The following is a 20,317-nucleotide window of genomic DNA, read 5'->3' on the forward strand; positions in this document are numbered from 1 at the left end:
CCGCCACCGGCTTGGCGCATGCGCTCTCCGCAGCTGTGTCACCTCCTGACCACGTGACTCGCAGCGCGCCTGGCTAAGAGGAGCGCCGCGCTCGCCTAGTCAGTGCGAGTTTGGCCATGAATGAGAGCGAGGCCAGGCCGCATTCTCTGAGCGTTGCGTGGGAGCTGGAGGCATTCAGCCGTCGCCGCCAAGCGGCGTCTGACCATCCCGCAGATATCGCCCGGCGGCGACTTTACAATTGCTAGTAAGTACACTGCTAGCAAAAATGATCCGAGATGGGAGTAAATGATTTGTCCTCTACGCACTTCCCAATGTGAGGTTAATATACTCCCGTTAGGCGGAGTAACAATTTTACTCCACTGCAGAACGGAGGTTTTCGATGTACACGATTAGGCGAGGTTACATCCTTAGGGGTGTATCTCTGCCACGCAGCAATAATCGTCATCTTGCATTTCCTTTATTGAAAACGCCACACCCGCTACTTTCCTGTTGGGAATGCTATGTCATGCTGATAACGCGCATGCCATTCGTTACTGAGAAGTACCGGGCTCACCGCGTTAAAGGAAGGAAATGCGGACAAGACAGGTGACGATTATTGTTGTGCTGCCAAAGGGTGTAATATTGCCTAAGAGAGTACATATGAGAGGATATGTTTATATCCATCGGGCAGCTTTTTGCAGGAAGCTATGGGAGTATATGTTTACTTCCATCGAGGAGCTTTTGCCGGGAACTATCTTCTTGTTTATCTTCATCAAGGAGCTTATGCAAGGAATTATGGGAGCATATGTTTACGTCTATCGAGGAGCTTTTGCTGGAAGCTATGGTAGTATATGTTTACATCCATCGGGAGGCTTTTGCTAAGAACTATAGGAGTATATGTTCAGTTCCATTGAAGAGCTCTTGCGGGGCACTGTGAGAGTGTATGTTTACATCCATCGAGGAGCTCTTGTAGGTAACAGTGTGAGCATATTTTCACGTGGTAGTGACGGTGAAGAAAGCGAAACGGTAATTGGCGGAACTAGTATTTTATTGGGCTCACTTGTGCCCAAAAACGCAAGTTACACTCAAAGGAGAGCAATAGCGGCGAACACGATCAGCGGTCGTCGAAATCTGATCAGCGGGTCCACCGCGTCGGCTTTTATACATCAATCGTCGAATGTTCCAGAGTAATCGCTGGGACCCGCGTGTCTAGATTATTCGCGTCGTGCATACATGCAATCAGATTACACAAGGTTCGCTCACAGGTAGCGGATGGAACCATCGATAACATTCCAGAAACTTCTGACATGCTGGTGCGTCCTGAGCGGTGCGATAACATTTGTTAGGCGGTGAAACGTGGTTGCCCGATAAAGGTAAACAAGTACACGTGTCAGTATGTTTACATACATTTAAGAGATTGTGCAGCGAACTATGGGAGTATATGTTTACATCCATCGAGGACCATTTGCGGAGAACTATGGGAATACTTTTTTACATGCCAAGGATCTTTTACAGGGTGCCATAGGAGTATTTCTTTACATTGATCACGGAGGTGTTACAGGAAGATATGGGAGTATCTGTTCAAATGACTCGGCTAGTATAACGGTTTCAAAATGTTCAATATTCATTTTACACACTGAGAAATACACAATATATTGGTTTCCAAGCGTGAAGATGCTAACAAAAGCAAGCAAAGTAGTCATCACACCTTGCTGGTGAAGCAGTGCACTGACACGGGCACAGTGAAGACACAAGAAAAGACGGCACTCGCTGCACTCGCAACTGTTTTATTTCAGAACACATACTTCATATTTATATACCTGCTCACCTTCAGGCGTCAAAGAATACCAAGGCAAGATTAAAGGCTTTTTTTTAAAATCATTTACCCGTGCATACTCGCGCGTCAAACATATGGCAACTATTTATCATGGTGTGCAATCTTATCGTATGTGTTGCCCCCCTAACAAACATTTTGATTACACTTTTTTTTTCTTTAGTGTACTTCCAAAAAGGCAAACTCACTATGGCTTAGATGTACAGATGGCTGACTGATACAACCCTCTCCCCTCTTGTGAATGTGAAAGGCTTCGATTATTTCCCTGGTCAGCTGATCCTTATGGTGCGATAAAACTGTGGTATCATTGTAAAGCAGCAAGCACCCATGTTGTGAGCAGTGCCCTTTAATGTGGGATTGAGTGTTTCCCCCCAGTGACCTTTTGTGCTCCAAAATTATTGTGTTTACACGCCGACCCGTTTGGCCGATGTATACTTTTCCACACGATATGGGCAAACAGTAGACAACGGACGACCTGCGCTCGACAAGTATTTCCTGATGCTTGACCATGCACTTACGACAATTTACTTTTATTTGTGTTGAAACTCTACGATCCAGTCCGGCGCATATTTTTCCGAGTTTCTTAGGTGCTGAAAAAACTACTCGTAGACCATATCTGCCAGCTACGTTTTTTTTTTCAAGTTATGCGCAGTTTTCTGTGCATATGTTATTGTCACTATTTTTTTTTTTTGCTGTCAATCTCTTTTATGTTACGCTCTTTCTGATAGCCATTGCGCACATAGCGAATCAACTTATAGGGTGATGAACACAGTACATGTTTTTCATATCCTGCATTGTGTGCTGTGTACTGTACTGTGTTCATCAGCCTATAAGTTGATTCGTTATGTTACACTTTGCAGCCGGTGGATCAAGCCCTTTTAGCTGCGAGCATACATCATGCTTCAATTTTCTAACGCAATGACATTGAAATAAAAGTAGTTTGCAGAAAAGCGACAAGAGTACCAGAATAATTATAAGTGAGATTCTGACAGCGATGATAAAAGCTTCTTTCCTGATATTTCACGTGGACAATGCTGCTGGTGTAAAAAGGCTTACAGAGTCTTAGAACCACCATCTGGCCCCACTTCTGACGATTAAAAAAGGCAAAAAAACAGGCAGCGCTGAAGACTGCATTATGAAAGACAATGTGTACTAGTTTAGATGACAACTTTTGGAAGCTTCATTGCATAACATCTCGGGAACAATAAAAAGTAAAAAAAAATCTTTCAGGGAAGTGTGCCAATCTGACAACACTGTTATATGGCATTTCTCAGAGCCTATAGAAGAACAAGGGATCTAATTGCTGGCTCACAGCCTTTCGTGCACAGAGCACGTGCTGCGGCGCTGGAGCATGGTTAGGGCTGGTTTAGTGGTAGCCCGCATGCAGGCTAGCAGCATATTGGCATCTGCTTTTACCGCAGCAGCCACACAAGACCTTTGCAGACTTTTAAACAAAGCCAATGTAATGAAATGCAAGAAACGAAAATTAAGAATTACTTACTAAGACTTTGCAAATAAGTTATCGATTCAAGAAAGGTATATGTAGTTAAATCTAATTTTTTAATTGTTGATAATTATGTTTCAGAGCAAATTCAAGTCTCCGAACCAGTGTTGCATTTACATATAATGTAGCCACAATCACAGTGTAACTCCCCTTGGTGGAAGATGGTGGAAGCCTATATGGCACTACATACATTGCACATAAATAAAAAAGTTTTATTACAGACGGCAACCACTGTGAAATTCCTCGTAACAGTGTAGCTGTAACAGAATGCGAATGGCGCTGCAGATATTACATATAAATAACTAAATGAATAGGTGTATAAAAGGTGCATATAAGCAATGAAATAAAAAAAGTTCACTAGTAGCAGAAAAAAAAGGCATGTTAAACATCACATTAAAATGGCATCAGGCATTGGTGTGAACATAATGCTGAGAACATTATTACACTTGTGGTCTACGAGAATCATCAAGTGAAGCATGCAGAAAAGTATTAGCCGATTCCACGGCCTCCAAGACCCACAATGCCATAAACTAGAGTGCCTCAAGGTGTACACTCCTGGCCTTTTGTGTAATTGATGCCAACAAAGTATTCTTCGATTCAAGCTGGAGTATCTGTCTTTTCAGGTTTGCACTACACTCTTTTCACATGTTAAATACAAACCACCATGGCAAGGAACAGTACCAACAGATGAGATCACATGAGGTAAAAGAAAACACACAAACACAGTGCTGACTGACAAGCGTATGCATACGCTGCCATGATTTTCCTTCTACACACTGTCATGAGTCACCAGCAGACCATGTGCGATAACGTGAAGCAGACAACGACACCGGTCAGTGAAATTGAGAATGGATAGATGAGGTGAGAAGCATGTCAATTGTCAGAGAAAAATTGAAGGAAAAGGGGAGGAAGAAGGAGGAGTGGGCATTGCTGACATGGACAAGAAGCAAGGCAGTCGCCTCTCTAGCTGTGCTTTGGAGATGGGATGTAGTAACTTCAGGGAGCACGGACCGACGAGAGGACATCCGAGAGTTGGCCAGCAACAGCTGCAGCTTCTGACTCTCGACTTCCTCGCCATGGCTGTGCTCCACGACCCCGGTCCAAGCTCACGTTGCCATAACCGGCCCTGTCCAGTGCCACAGAGGCAATCACCTGACCACGTCAGCAACAAAACGCCAGACTAGTCCACACCGCGTCTTTTGCCAAGCAAGTCTCGTAAGAGGGCTACAACCTCATCGCTCGCACCGAAGGTAGACGCCTATGCTACGTTGGAAGTACGCAGGCGAACATCTTGCGCCACGACGTGGTGACGTTCACCGCTACTCGGAGGGTCACAACATTCAATTCTTCGGGACTATGTGTCACTTGGCCAGTCAGACTTGGAACATTACACAGATAATATCTCATTTGTTTTCCTTATCCGTATCCTTATCCTCTTCACTTCTCACCTAAACAGTAATGCAAGCAGCAATTAAGTTCACCGTGGAAGTGGAATCTGAAGGCCAACGGTCGTTCTTGGACACCCTTGTGCAACGCGAAGGGCCAAATCTGTTATTCTAGATGTTTTGGAAGCTAACTAACGTCAGGCGCTACCTCAACTAAACGCTGGTGCACCCTGCTTCACAAAAGAGGTCTGTTGTCTGCTCTCTTCTTCGTCAGGTGAAAAATGTGCGCACAACAATGGAAGAACGCATGGTGGACAGTGAACTTGTGCGGCAGAAATTGACGACTTGTGGATACCCTGAGTACTTCATTGACTAAGGAGGGCGCCAGCAGGCTCGTGCAGTACTCAGCCACCCTGCACCCCCCAAAAAACAAGCTTCAATACCATATGTCCCCGCCATAAGCGAGACCTTCGCCCACGGTCTGAGATCATAGGGCGTGCAGACGGCGCACGTTCGCTTCTGGAAACTTAAACACGAGCTCATGCATGTGAAAGACCCTTTGGTAAAGGACAAGTTCTCAGGCGTAGTGTAGGTCATTCCGTGTGCGGACTGTAGGTATGCATACGTCGGAGAAACCGACGACTCCAAAACATGACTTAAACTGCACAGGAATGACGCCCATCAACGAAACGTTTTATCGAATGCCCTGGCCGAATACTGCGCAACTACGTCATATACAATTAACTGAGAAAATCTCACGTGATTCCCAAAGAACTAAATCATCCTTCGCGTCTTCATCTTAGGTCCCCAATCAGGAGTACCACAGGATAGGAGCCCCTGTGGTACTCCTATCCTGAGTGCCAGGAATCTCGCCACACCAGTTTTGCCAGTTCCTTGCAGAACAGGGAGTCCTGGCCATGGCACTGGAGCAAGTCCCACTCCTCGTCAATGTGTACATTTCCTAGGTGTACCTGCAATGAAAGAGGGCAGAGACACGTTAAGACTGCTTACGTGCGGGAAGGTGAAAGCACCTTTAGTGAACCAGATGGTTGCAATGTGGCATGCGCAATATTACACATACACTAGGCACACATTAAAGGAACTGACAACCGATTTTTAAGGACCTAGTTCTTCATGGCACAACGCAAACCTCACCCTCAGTAGCGTTTACACCTGCAGTCGTTACTTCCAAAAGCACATGGATTTTGTGGCATCGCAGAAGCACGCTTGTTTCACACCCCAGGTTCTATTCCCACCCAGTCTGCCAAACTTTCTTATTAAGGCAGCTAATTTGCTTCGTTTATGGAAGCCGGAGAAATGTGACATCAAGCATCTTTATAGATTTTTATTGCTTGTGCAATCAGCCATTGGTCTTATATCACTAAGTGATGGTAGCAAAAAGAAGTAAGTCTAACTGTGCGATAAATGTGACTGGAAATAGCAGGTACATCCAGTGACATTAATGTAGAGGGTCTACAAAACATTATATGGCTCACCTCTGTTTGAAAGGAATCTTTAAAGAGACAATACAAGCAATACACAACCAGTTTCACTGAGCCCAAGTAGGCGCTTTCAGCTTTGTGAAGTGTAGAAAATGGTACAGGTAGCACGGCAGAAGATTCTAAAGGACAGAAAGAAGGGAAAGAAACACGGTGCTGCCACTAACAGCTGTTTATTAGGCACAAAGCTTGCGACATATATACCGCGCACACACTCGACATCAGCGGAAGAAAACCGCAAGCGATAGGTCATATTGTGGGTGTCAAACCCAACAATTTCTTTCTGCATCATATAACAAAACAGACGTTTGACTAACACATGCTTGACCAGTGGCATAAATGTGACATGCCTCGAGCAGTTCCTGCGCAATTTTATCGCTACTCTTACCTAGGATTCTCACCGCAGAAAAACGTGGCTTACAGCAGCACGGTGTGCAAAGCGCATAGAAATGGGCGTTCATATCCGTTTTCAAATTGTTTGCATGTTCCCTCATTCGGTCGCTCATACAACGGCCAGTCTACCTGATGTAGGTTTTCCCGCTACTTAGCGGTATCTGGGAAACCACAGCAGTGAAACACTTTTCCACGTAGCACTTTGCATGTTTGAATGTACGTCTGCACTGCACACTCTATGATTCGGGGACATAGGCGAGACAGCTTGTTCGAGGCAGAAAACAACAGGTACCCCATACCTGTTAGTTGCCTTCTTGAGGTTATGGCTCACCCTGTGGTAATGAGGGGCCACCTAAGCCTTTTTTCGGGAATCGTGCTCACTTCCCTCACTTCCCTTGGCATTATTGCGACGTTTGAGCTTCGGAAGCGAGGTTTCTGCCACTAGGTGATGAAGAAAACTGGCATTTACAAGCCGATGGACCTGATGTTCGAAACTAGACAGAAACGCTACGTCAAAAAGGGGTCTACTTCAAAAACGCTACGTCAAAAACTGTGGTTTACGAGACACGACTAAGTTATGGGAAAACCTATGTCGGGCAGACTCGCCGTTGTGTGAACGACCGAATGAGGGAACACGCAAACAATTAAAAAAAAGGGGATATAGACACCCATCTCTCTGTGCATTGCAAATCGGGCTTCTGTAAGCCTTGTTTTTCTGATGTGAGAATCCTAGGTAGGAGTAAAGATAAAACCGCTCGGGTACTGCCAGAGGCATATCACATTCAGATCAGGGGTCAAGTATGTGCTAGTCAAACATCTGTCTCGTTATATGATGCAGAAATGAAATTTTTGGGCTTGACGCAAACAAGATGACCCGTCACTTGCTCTTTGCCGCCCCTGATGTCGAGACTGTGTACAGTATATATGTAGCAAGTTTTTTGCCTAACAAACAGTTGTGAGTGTAGTGCCATCTGTCTTTCCCTTCTTTCTGTCCTTTGGAATCTTTCTTTTTCCAGTTTGTTGCGCTACAACAACATGGCAATTATAAAAGACCAATTCACTCAAGAGAAAGTTACTGTGCAGTACAGGTTGTGCCAGCCAACCAATAGAAGAGCCCTCCTAGAATCCGCCTCTCATCACCTGCTGCGCAAATAGTGATAGCCAAAATACAGTTTGAATCTCTAGAACTCTTACCTTCTGCTATGAGGCTATCATTAGATAAACCATAAATGCAGGAGTACACATTAACATGCTTTATGAAAAGCCAGAGTAGTACTATACTGGCTGGAAGTGGCATAAATGGTAAGAATGTTCTGGCTCAAAACAATTCGAGATTATAAACAATGACTGACGAGTAACTGAGAAAGTTGGTGCATGTTCACGTTTAACTTTTGAGTGCGACGCAACAAGGGACATAAGAGAGACCACAGGACACAAAAGCTATTAATTCAATGTTTAAATGTTTACTTTAACCGAAGGAATAAAGAAAATATTTACACTGCGTGTGCATTTGTACTGCACAAACGTTCTCTCAGAATCAGAGGAACAGTTGCAATAGACATCTACAAGAGCATGAGGAAAAGTGCTTAAATAACAAATAGAATTAAATGCAAACAGTGATTGCTATTCCGTGTCATTTACAGAGTGTTGCTCTTTGTCACGCAATCATAGTGAGCGCGGACTGACACGTCCCATTTCTTATGTGGTATTCCTCACTGTTTTTGTTGGTCAATTGATTATTTTAGGTGAACAAAACATATGGATAATCTAAATCTGATGCACAGAACCCGCCTTGTCAATGAATTGTCAAGTGGGACAAACATACATGTCCCTGAAGTGAATTATGGTACTCTCCTGGGTGCATGTGGAGGCACCAGCCAGTCTGCACCACGTACTTATGACCAGATATACAGCTGATCGAAGGAATCGACTCCACTACCCCTAGCGGACACAAGAGAAATGTGGTGGTATGCTTCATTAGGCAAGCCTCCTTTGGCTGGGTGTCTTTCTCAATTCGCTTGCGGACTGCTATGGGCACACATTTGTACACACGTACAAATGTATACACATGCACAACAGTCCACAAGTGAATTGAGAAAGGCGAACAGGCGAGCGAGGTTTGCCTGGTTAAAGATGCCACCAAGTTTGTGTAGTGTGTGTGAGAGGCAGTGTACTGTATTTCTTTCACATGTGGCCCAATGTATACAGGGCAAACTGGTCATAGCTCGATGTGCCAAATATGTACCGAAGAAATCATCACATTTCACTCAAGACCATTATGCTTATCCAACTTGGCCATGCATTGCCGATATAGGGCCTCAGTTTAAATTAAGATTGTTCATCTGTTTTCGCCCACAGTGAAGAAATGACGAGAGAAATCAGTGAAATGTACCACATAAATAACACACGCGTGAGCAAACCCTCATTATCAATGCAAGGAAAGCATCCTTTCTAGATGACAAGGGATAGAAATTAGTCTGTACATATTTACTTTTATTTTTACGCAAGTACTGTTTATCGTGATTTTATGCCTTTATATCACAACTTACACCTTCCCTCTGAGAGAACTTGCGCACAATATAAGCACACATCCAGTGATATTCTTATTTTTAATCCTTCCATGAAAATAAAGAGACAGCAGCAGTCATATTGTATGGTATCCCTTCCTTCCCTGTGTAAACTCTGTCCTGAAAAGTTACATGAACTGACCATCAAACTCATAAGGACAATAAACGTTTCGCTTAGTAACACGGCTTGTTCTCAAATAATGAAAATACAGTGATAGGTATATGTTGGCATAGTGTAGCAAGCTAGCTTCGACACTGCTGCAATAATTCAACTGTCATACGACTACAGCGCTTAAGACACCACAGAAGTGTAAGTGCACAACAAAAACAAGCAGGTGCATCAACCATAAATTTCACTTCAGCAAAACAACCTAGGCTGTTTCATGTGGCTAAAACACTAGCTAATATGTAGAAAATATAAGCACAGGTATACTTAGGTATATATACTTGCCCATCCAACTTGAAAACTTATTATGAGTTGCAGTGTATATGATGCTTGCTCTAGACACTGGTGGTTTCGTCAAAATACTTTTAGACTTAGATAAAATGCTTTCACCTGCTCAATAATCGAAGTCTTGCTGATAGCATTATAATTTTGACTTGCTGGTTGACGATATTCTGACCTCAACAGCACCAAGCAGACTGAATAGAAGACTGCTCACTGTGCTGACCAAATACATAGTATGAAACAGAACACATGGAAAGGGACCGAAAGTATTAGAAATTATTCTTGACAGCTGTTGAATTAGGGCTTGTTGTTTGATTAGCACTATTAAAATTACACAAGTGCCAATCAGAATGTTCTATGCGGTGCTGTTGAAATCAAATTCATTTGATGAGAACGAGCAAACGCCATAGCAATAGAAAGCAGACAATTTAGCACTATGTGCGAAATAGTGTTCTTTAATGATTGAGCATCAATACACTGATCTACCAGCTATTTGATCTATACTGTATTGACTTAAAGTGAAAAATATAGTAACTGTATGCAGAATCGCAACTGCTACGATGCGTACTTGCGTGGATGGGCTAGCTTGCAAAAAATTATTTTTTTTAATGGGAGAGAAAAAGTTAAGCTTACTAGAAAACACCGCAGTACAGCAGTAACGTCATTAATACTTCCTTTGGTCGAGTTGGTTCATCTTGAAACATCTAGGTAACAACGCAAACAGACGACCACAAAAAGAGAGACCAGTACACATAGCGCTAACAACTGATTTTATTGTCAAGGATAGCACACCTTATACAGGGTGTCCCAATTAACTTGAGCCAAGAATCTAAAAACGAAAGGTGCGTCAGAAGCGAATTGAACCGAACGCATACTATTTGCAATAGCCCATAGTAACTCAGGTGATTTTGTATTTTCCCGATAACTCACTAATTATTTAAGTTTAATTACCCAACTTTCTAATTATTGGTTGAGGACTCCAAGTATAGACCATAGATTTGTAGAGCACCTTTAGAAACCACCAATCGAGTTGTTTCCTTTACGATACGTCTCAGGCAGTTCTTTTTTCCGGGTTGCAAAGAAAGCCTGTGATATATGAAAACATCCACGTGACGGAGAGCTTGCGCAGTGGTATCATGCTCCTCTCAAGCGTGCGTTCGGTGAACAAAGTCGGCTCCCGTCGGATGACCCCGAATATGCATGCTGCTGACCAACCCAGAAAAAAGGACTACGTGAGACGTTTAGTAAAGGAAACAACTCGATCGATGGTTTCTGAAGGTGCTCTACAAATCTGCGTACCATACTTGGGGTCCTCAGCCAATAAAAAAAGTTGGGTAATTAAACCTGATTGATTAGTGAGTTATGGGGAAAACAAAAAATTGTCTGAGTTACTATAGGTTATTGCGAATAGTGCGCGTTCAGTTCAATTCGCTTCCGACGCGCCTTAATTTGTTTAATTATTGGCTCAAGTTATGTGGGACACTATGTATATGCCAGATTGAAGCAAGGGAAATGAAGGTGAAAATCGTGTCAAGGGTGATATTGTGCTAACAACACAAGCGCAATAAAGCCGACCAAGCGCAACAAAACGCAAACAATGATTTTTCTTTTCCTTTGCAATCTTAGGCCCCGATAGCCGCACGCAGAAGATCACATTCAGCATCATAGAGAGCAAGGGAAGGGGTGCTAAGGCACTTGCCACCAAATTTTCTAATCTGAAAGGCTTCTAAACTGATGCGCACGGTCTTGTCACTGCTCTTTCCTAGAATCGCCGTCTCTTTCAGCCGGGCCACACAATCCGTACACTTGCTAATGTGCGTATTTATCATCTACTTCTTTTCCAGTTTTGGAGCGAGTTCCTCTAAACGGTCATTGACCAGCGACCAGTTTCGCCGAAGTAAAACATCCCACATGACATGAGAATGCAACACACCACTCCAGTGGAACATTTTGCAAACGGTGGTTGGTGGTTCTTCTGGCATCCACGTTTTCTGGAGTTACAGATATATGGACACAAGTTTCCCAGCTTATTTCGGGCAGAGAAACAAATTGGCACGCCTTGCCTACTTGCCACCTTCTTAAGATTGCGGGAGAGCTTATGGATGTAAGGGACCACCTCTGTCTTATGTGCCTTCCATTGATCCTCAGCCATTGTACTTCCTGGTCCACGCATCAATTTTTGAAAGAGGATTTCTGAAATGGCAGTCAAGACCGAGACTGGAAACCCTGCAGCCAAAAGACGGCTTACATGATCATTAGAAGTGGCCTTAATCTTATGTGGGCACGATTTTTGGAGAGCCTATTCCATACGCGACACCACTATACCCCTCTTAATTGTCTTGGAGTGCGCCGAGTGAAAGGGCAGCAACTCCTTCTCAGCCCGTAGGTAGTAGCCCTAGCAAACGTGTCCATCAGAGAACGTAATTTTTAGGTCTAAAAACTAAAATATAAAGCTTCGGAAGCTCGTGGCTGAAAGGCAAACCCACGTCCATATTTGCTAAAAATAGATAAACTTCGCCCACTGTATAGAAGTAGGTGAAAGCGGGCTGCTTTTTTAAAGCCCTAAAAAATCGTGAACATGCCTAAAAATTTTTAAAACCAGCCCCTCCCCCCCATTATACACATGTTCAAATGTGTTGTCCATCTTGGCCTGATAAATGTCACAAAGAATAGGGGCTACGCAAGACCCTATGCCGATACCATCGCGCTGCAAAAACGACTGCTTGTCAAATACAATAAAAGTAGAGTTCAACTAAAACTGCGATAAAGATAGAAAATTATGAACGGACAAAGCGATGGTGTTGTGAAAGGTTAGGTCGCCGTTATCTTTAGTTCATTCTTTGACATACACTAGCAGTTTATTCTGCGGAACAGAATAAAACAGTCCTGCACCTACGTCTATCGAAAAACCGAAAGCAACATGATAATTTCCCTTCAAAAACTGCACTACTGCGGCTGATTTTTTTACACGAAATTGGTCGTTTAGAGCAAGCATCTTGAGCTTGTTTAACAAAAACTGGCTAACACACTTCTGCCACGATGCCTCTACACTCAACGCTAGTCCTAAACGGAACTTGGGGCTTATGTGTGTTGCCTGCGAAAAGCGCCCTCAAGCTGTTCCCTGTGCAGTTAGATGTGTCCCTGGCAAACTCGCCGAGGTCTAATTGCTTACAAAACTCGACGAACTTGGTTTTTACACGAACTTCACTTTTCTTCACAGGAACAAAGTTCTTATTAACCAGTACCAAAGCTTTTTCATTGTAAGTTCCCTTGGGTAAAGCGGAGAACCCACCCTCTTTGTCAGCTTGCGTAAGCATCAGGTTGTTGCTCTTAAAAAAGATACGTCCTTCAACAATCTAGTACCGTGCGAGTCCGAGGTTTTCGGAACAAACATTCGCAGGCAGTGAACACCTTCAAGAAGGCAGTGGTCCTGATTATCATGTTTTGCCTCAGTGGCCACTTTTCGATTCATTACAATGAAACCATGCGCAGGAACATCCGCTTGGACTCCAAATTGAGGTCCTTTCTGTAGAAGACGTATAATCTTCTCTGGCATATGGCCATGCCGTTGACAGTGCATCCATCTTGCATCATTTTCTCGTCTGCTGTACACCGGAGCAACTCATTCAAGATTCCACCTGCACTCCGTGAGCTGTACCGCTAGGCGTCTCAAAGATGCTAGCTTCTTAATCGCGAGCCAATCAGGATGGTCGTTAAAACACGGAAGTCGCAAAATATGAATACACAAAATCTGATTCCTCCATCGACTGTTGTTTCTAAGTCATGAAGGAAATAAATAATTTCAGCCTTCACTGATTGCTTGCAATATACTTCATATTCAAATGTTTTCTAAAAATCTCCTATAAGAATGAACTACCTTGGTTTTGCTTCTACTGCGGAAACTCATATAGCAATTTATGTTGAAAGATGTGCACCATGAGCAAAATACATATGCGAAATAAATAGCTGGTGTTGAATCAGTTGTCCGAAAACTCCAATATCGTTCATTCTTTGCGCGATAAGCGAACTGTAAAGATTTATATAAACAGCAACGGCAATGAAGGTACCAGACTTGAGAATTGTCATTTGACGGGTAGAAATTATTTCGGGTACGCTGTCTTGGCTCATGCAGCAACCTCACCCATACGTCACAGAAAAATGGAAAGTCTCTTCACAAGTTACTGATTCACACAGGATTGGGAATGTAATTGGCATATTTAATGAAATCATTCTCAAACATATTCCACCAATATTCTAAAGATGAATGGATAGTGGTAACATGGCCAGTGACTCACAATCGGTTGTGATATAGCCCTGCCACACTGGACGTTTAAATGTCATTCGAATCAAATGGCATTAACATCGAATTACATTATTCGATTGCTATACAGCAATATTTAATGCCATTAGAATCGAACGACTTCCGCATTCAAATGAATTCGAGAAAATCATTCGGCTTTGCACTCGAAGCGAATGGCTAAATATGACTTTGAGCGCTCATAATTTCAGAAGCATTGATGAAACGAGGTAATTAATTTTGCGTGGTTTAAGGCATTTGTTATCTTAACTAGAGAAAAGCTGTACGGAAGGCGTTCAAAAAATGGTTTTACTCTCCACATCAGTGGCGTCTGGCGTCTGTCGCTTTACTAGTCAACTATACTGTAAACAATCGGACGCCTGTTAGCATCTATTTGACAGTCGATCCTCTTCCTCTGATTAGTATGCTTTGCTCACAATGGAAAACACACTTCAATTAACTGTTTAGCTACTGCAAATGAGCGTCGTCCAGCGCAGCGATGTCAGTCATATTGTTTGTCTTCAATTTATTGGTTATGGCTACTAAGCTGGTCAGAAAAAGAGAGAAAGAAATGGAACACAGGAAAGGCAGGGAGCTTAACCAGATGCACGTCAGGTTTGCTACCCTGCACTGGGAGAACTAAGGTGTTCAAGCGTCGTTTTTTGCTTACAATGGCCAGAAATTCTGTAATTGGAAGTTTTATATGCGTGTTATTTTGGTGAAGGCACACCCCATATTTATGTTAAAATAAATTGACTTTTGAGACATTCTACGCATACCTTGCTCTTGTTTCCTCACCAATTTTTTTGCAATTATTATCACTGATATTATGACGGAATAAAATTAATTTTTTCTCTGTAGCACCACAACGGGTCGAATGGCATTCATTGCCCTGAATTATTTGCATCTGATGATGACATTAAAATATCCAGTGTTACGGGTACTATATAAGGTATACCAGCTTATATTTTGAAGGCGTTTCGGTAGGTTAGCGTGTTCTATAAGCTAGGGCGAATCAATACGTACTGGCCCACCTGTCACACGCGTAAAGCTCGCGTTATTAACGCCTCGTCCTAATTTTCTATGTTTAGTTAGATTACAGCAGTTTATCTTGGTATAAGCTTATAGAGATTTCATTCAGGATAGCATATGCAACTTTGGTAACATGCGGTACTAGGTTACACTATTCCTCAATTCCGGTTACAATTACGTGATTATGCGAGTTCTGGTTCAGTCTGTTGGCTGAGTTATGTCATGACCAGACGTCGGCTCACGGCAATTTTTCTTGGTTCATTGGTTCTGCTACTGTGCTTAAAGACCACCTCAGCCTTTATAAGTAGCCAGCTCCGAAAAGGCCCGGCGTTTCAGAAGTGGCCCGCCCGTCCCTGAGACACGAGGTTAATTGATTTAGTCACAACTCGAGATCCGCGATACAAGTTGACTCGTATATAGGCACAGCGATCGTGAGTAGCGGTGGTCTGCGTGGTTTGCGTATGTGTTTGCTCATCGCTTCCAATGATGTCAAGGCGACCAGCTGCATTTTCATTAGACACGACATAATTGTAGAGACGTTAATTGTCCTGCCGGATACGGGTTCTAAGCCTAGTGGCTCCCAGCGATATCAGCGGCTGCAAGGGGAGCCTAAATAGACGGCACTCCATTGCGGCGACACTTGCGTTGATATACATTTAGTAACGTCGTTTGTGTTAAACGAAAGGGTGCTGAGCTTAGACGTTGGTTTGCAGTTTCTTGGCTGCGAAGTATTCCGGTCGTGCTTGCAGGGGCTTGTTCGCATACCACACGAATCGCCGCAGAAACCACTTTGACGCGTTGTACGACGGATAGTGCGCAAAGCTGCTGTTTCCGGAACGCGGCGGAAATCACCGTCGATCAAGACTCTTGCTTGCAGGTGAAGCCGCAGCGACGGCTTCAGGCGACGCAACGACGAGGCAGCGTGATACATTTTGTCGTCTGTTTCGATTAGTAAATGCCACTCTGACAGAGAAGTCGCACTTTCTATTGCAATTTGCCCGTGAGTTTGTGAACTGCTGCCGACAGTTGTATACCACGACTTGTTTTGCGTCCAATGTACAAACGGCACGATTTCGCAGATTCAGCGGCCGTACACAGCCAAAACACGTCTTACACAGGCGCCGGCCTCTTGTCGCATTGGCGTTTTCTCGGACACCGAAAACATTCTCGCGGATTTTCAAGGAATTCTGGACATTGCAGCTTCATCGTCCTGTGGAACTTCACGGCAGTCCACAAGCTTAACCAAATGGGCAAAATTTTAAACAATTTTATTTCTTTATGATAGCCGAGTATCAAAAAGTTTCAACTGTGTACGCCAACAGGGTACTCCTTTGTACCAACATATGCATTTATAATACTTAGTCGGAACATTGGGAGTGCGTTAAAGCAGTGTTTTGGTGACGGATGGGTGGTTATGGTCACACAACAGGAGCAAATGGTCTTGCACCCTCACAGCGGAGGGCACATTGACGAGAATAAGCGCGAATTTTAAACCATAAAGTGATTTATTACAGCTAGAGTTTTCAACGGTAATTGCAGAGCGAGTCTCATTTAGTCCGTTTGTAGGCGCATGTTTTTGTGAGGCAACAGCGAAGGAGAGGGAGTGCACTGTAAACAGAAAAACACCCAAATGGGCGTCTTTCGCTTGTCCTGAAACGCATTTCCTTTGGTATATGTTTTTGCTCCCATTGAGAGGGCGTACTATAAAATTCCCAGTGAGGTGGGCATTATTTCCACATTCAACGGGAGTACTGTAATATGCCCACTTCAGACCCATTTGACTGGGCGGTACAATCGGACTTTTGTGAAGGAATGAAACGTATATTAGTTTAGGAGCGGCAAGCACATAGCGAAATGCTTGGTGGCACTGGTCACGCGCTTGCACAGCACCAGACGGAACGCCGTACACCGAAGTATCGGACGCGGGCGAATAAGGCTCAAGGGAACTCGGCCGTCCGTAAGCTGCCAACGCAGCAGGCGTTGCGCCTGCTCGGAGGGAACGCCGGCGTCCGAAACTTCGGCCTGCAGTGTTCCGTCTGGCACTGCCGGGCGAGCATCCCGCCACGAAGCATTTTGCCCCGCGCTCGCCACACGTGGCCAATCGATGGCACAGGGCCACCGCTGAATTGACCAACTCACGAGCACACGTTAGTCCAATGGTAAATGAACCCCGTCGCCGCCCTTCTTCGACATTTTCCCTTTCACTGATCCAAGAGCCCCTCCCTGCAAATTTGAGATGGGCGGTAATGAAGTTGTTTGCGTGTAACAACTCTCATCGGCACGTTGCCGCGTGCTCGCCACACGTGGCCAATCGATGGCACAGGGCCACCGCTGAATTGACCAACTCACGAGCACACGTTAGTCCAATGGTAAATGAACCCCGTCGCCGCCCTTCTTCGACATTTTCCCTTTCACTGATCCATGAGCCCCTCCCTGCAAATTTGAGATGGGCGCTAATGAAGTTGTTTGCCAGTAACAACTCTCATCGGCACGTTGCCGCGTGCTCGCCACACGTGGCCAATCGATGGCACAGTGCCACCGCTGAATTGACCAACTCACGAGCACACGTTAGTCCAATGGTAAATGAACCCCGTCGCCGCCCTTCTTCGACATTTTCCCTTTCACTGATCCATGAGCCCCTCCCTGCAAATTTGAGATGGGCGCTAATGAAGTTGTTTGCCTGTAACAACTCTCATCGGCACGTTGCCGCGTGCTCGCCACACGTGGCCAATCGATGGCACAGTGCCACCGCTGAATTGACCAACTCACGAGCACACGTTAGTCCAATGGTAAATGAACCCCGTCGCCGCCCTTCTTCGACATTTTCCCTTTCACTGATCCATGAGCCCCTGCCTGCAAATTTGAGATGGGCGCTAATGAAGTTGTTTGCCTGTAACAACTCTCATCGGCACGTTGCCGCGTGCTCGCCACACGTGGCCAATCGATGGCACAGAGCCACCGCTGAATTGACCAACTCACGAGCACACGTTAGTCCAATGGTAAATGAACCCCGTCGCCGCCCTTCTTCGACATTTTCCCTTTCACTGATCCATGAGCCCCTCCCTGCAAATTTGAGATGGGCGCTAATGAAGTTGTTTGCGTGTAACAACTCTCATCGGCACGTTGCCGCGTGCTCGCCACACGTGGCCAATCGATGGCACAGGGCCACCGCTGAATTGACCAACTCACGAGCACACGTTAGTCCAATGGTAAATGAACCCCGTCGCCGCCCTTCTTCGACATTTTCCCTTTCACTGATCCAAGAGCCCCTCCCTGCAAATTTGAGATGGGCGGTAATGAAGTTGTTTGCGTGTAACAACTCTCATCGGCACGTTGCCGCGTGCTCGCCACACGTGGCCAATCGATGGCACAGGGCCACCGCTGAATTGACCAACTCACGAGCACACGTTAGTCCAATGGTAAATGAACCCCGTCGCCGCCCTTCTTCGACATTTTCCCTTTCACTGATCCATGAGCCCCTCCCTGCAAATTTGAGATGGGCGCTAATGAAGTTGTTTGCCTGTAACAACTCTCATCGGCACGTTGCCGCGTGCTCGCCACACGTGGCCAATCGATGGCACAGGGCCACCGCTGAATTGACCAACTCACGAGCACACGTTAGTCCAATGGTAAATGAACCCCGTCGCCGCCCTTCTTCGACATTTTCCCTTTCACTGATCCATGAGCCCCTCCCTGCAAATTTGAGATGGGCGCTAATGAAGTTGTTTGCCTGTAACAACTCTCATCGGCACGTTGCCGCGTGCTCGCCACACGTGGCCAATCGATGGCACAGTGCCACCGCTGAATTGACCAACTCACGAGCACACGTTAGTCCAATGGTAAATGAACCCCGTCGCCGCCCTTCTTCGACATTTTCCCTTTCACTGATCCATGAGCCCCTCCCTGCAAATTTGAGATGGGCGCTAATGAAGTTGTTTGCCTGTAACAACTCTCATCGGCACGTTGCCGCGTGCTCGCCACACGTGGCCAATCGATGGCACAGAGCCACCGCTGAATTGACCAACTCACGAGCACACGTTAGTCCAATGGTAAATGAACCCCGTCGCCGCCCTTCTTCGACATTTTCCCTTTCACTGATGCATGAGCCCCTCCCTGCAAATTTGAGATGGGCGCTAATGAAGTTGTTTGCGTGTAACAACTCTCATCGGCACGTTGCCGCGTGCTCGCCACACGTGGCCAATCGATGGCACAGGGCCACCGCTGAATTGACCAACTCACGAGCACACGTTAGTCCAATGGTAAATGAACCCCGTCGCCGCCCTTCTTCGACATTTTCCCTTTCACTGATCCAAGAGCCCCTCCCTGCAAATTTGAGATGGGCGCTAATGAAGTTGTTTGCGTGTAACAACTCTCATCGGCACGTTGCCGCGTGCTCGCCACACGTGGCCAATCGATGGCACAGGGCCACCGCTGAATTGACCAACTCACGAGCACACGTTAGTCCAATGGTAAATGAACCCCGTCGCTGCCCTTTTTCGACATTTTCCCTTACACTGATCCATGAGCCCCTCCCTGCAAATTTGAGATGGGCGCTAATGAAGTTGTTTGCGTGTAACAACTCTCATCGGCACGTGGCCAATCGATGGCACAGGGCCACCGCTGAATTGACCAACTCACGAGCACACGTTAGTCCAATGGTAAATGAACCCCGTCGCCGCCCTTCTTCGACATTTTCCCTTTCACTGATCCAAGAGCCCCTCCCTGCAAATTTGAGATGGGCGCTAATGAAGTTGTTTGCGTGTAACAACTCTCATCGGCACGTTGCCGCGTGCTCGCCATACGTGGCCAATCGATGGCACAGGGCCACCGCTGAATTGACCAACTCACGAGCACACGTTAGTCCAATGGTAAATGAACCCCGTCGCCGCCCTTTTTCGACATTTTCCCTTTCACTGATCCAAGAGCCCCTCCCTGCAAATTTGAGATGGGCGGTAATGAAGTTGTTTGCGTGTAACAACTCTCATCGGCACGTTGCCGCGTGCTCGCCACACGTGGCCAATCGATGGCACAGGGCCACCGCTGAATTGACCAACTCACGAGCACACGTTAGTCCAATGGTAAATGAACCCCGTCGCCGCCCTTCTTCGACATTTTCCCTTTCACTGATCCATGAGCCCCTCCCTGCAAATTTGAGATGGGCGCTAATGAAGTTGTTTGCCAGTAACAACTCTCATCGGCACGTTGCCGCGTGCTCGCCACACGTGGCCAATCGATGGCACAGGGCCACCGCTGAATTGACCAACTCACGAGCACACGTTAGTCCAATGATAAATGAACCCCGTCGCCGCCCTTCTTCGACATTTTCCGTTTCACTGATCCATGAGCCCCTCCCTGCAAATTTGAGATGGGCGCTAATGA

Source organism: Dermacentor albipictus, chromosome 5 (assembly GCF_038994185.2).
Source record: "Dermacentor albipictus isolate Rhodes 1998 colony chromosome 5, USDA_Dalb.pri_finalv2, whole genome shotgun sequence".
NCBI lineage: Eukaryota > Metazoa > Arthropoda > Arachnida > Ixodida > Ixodidae > Dermacentor > Dermacentor albipictus.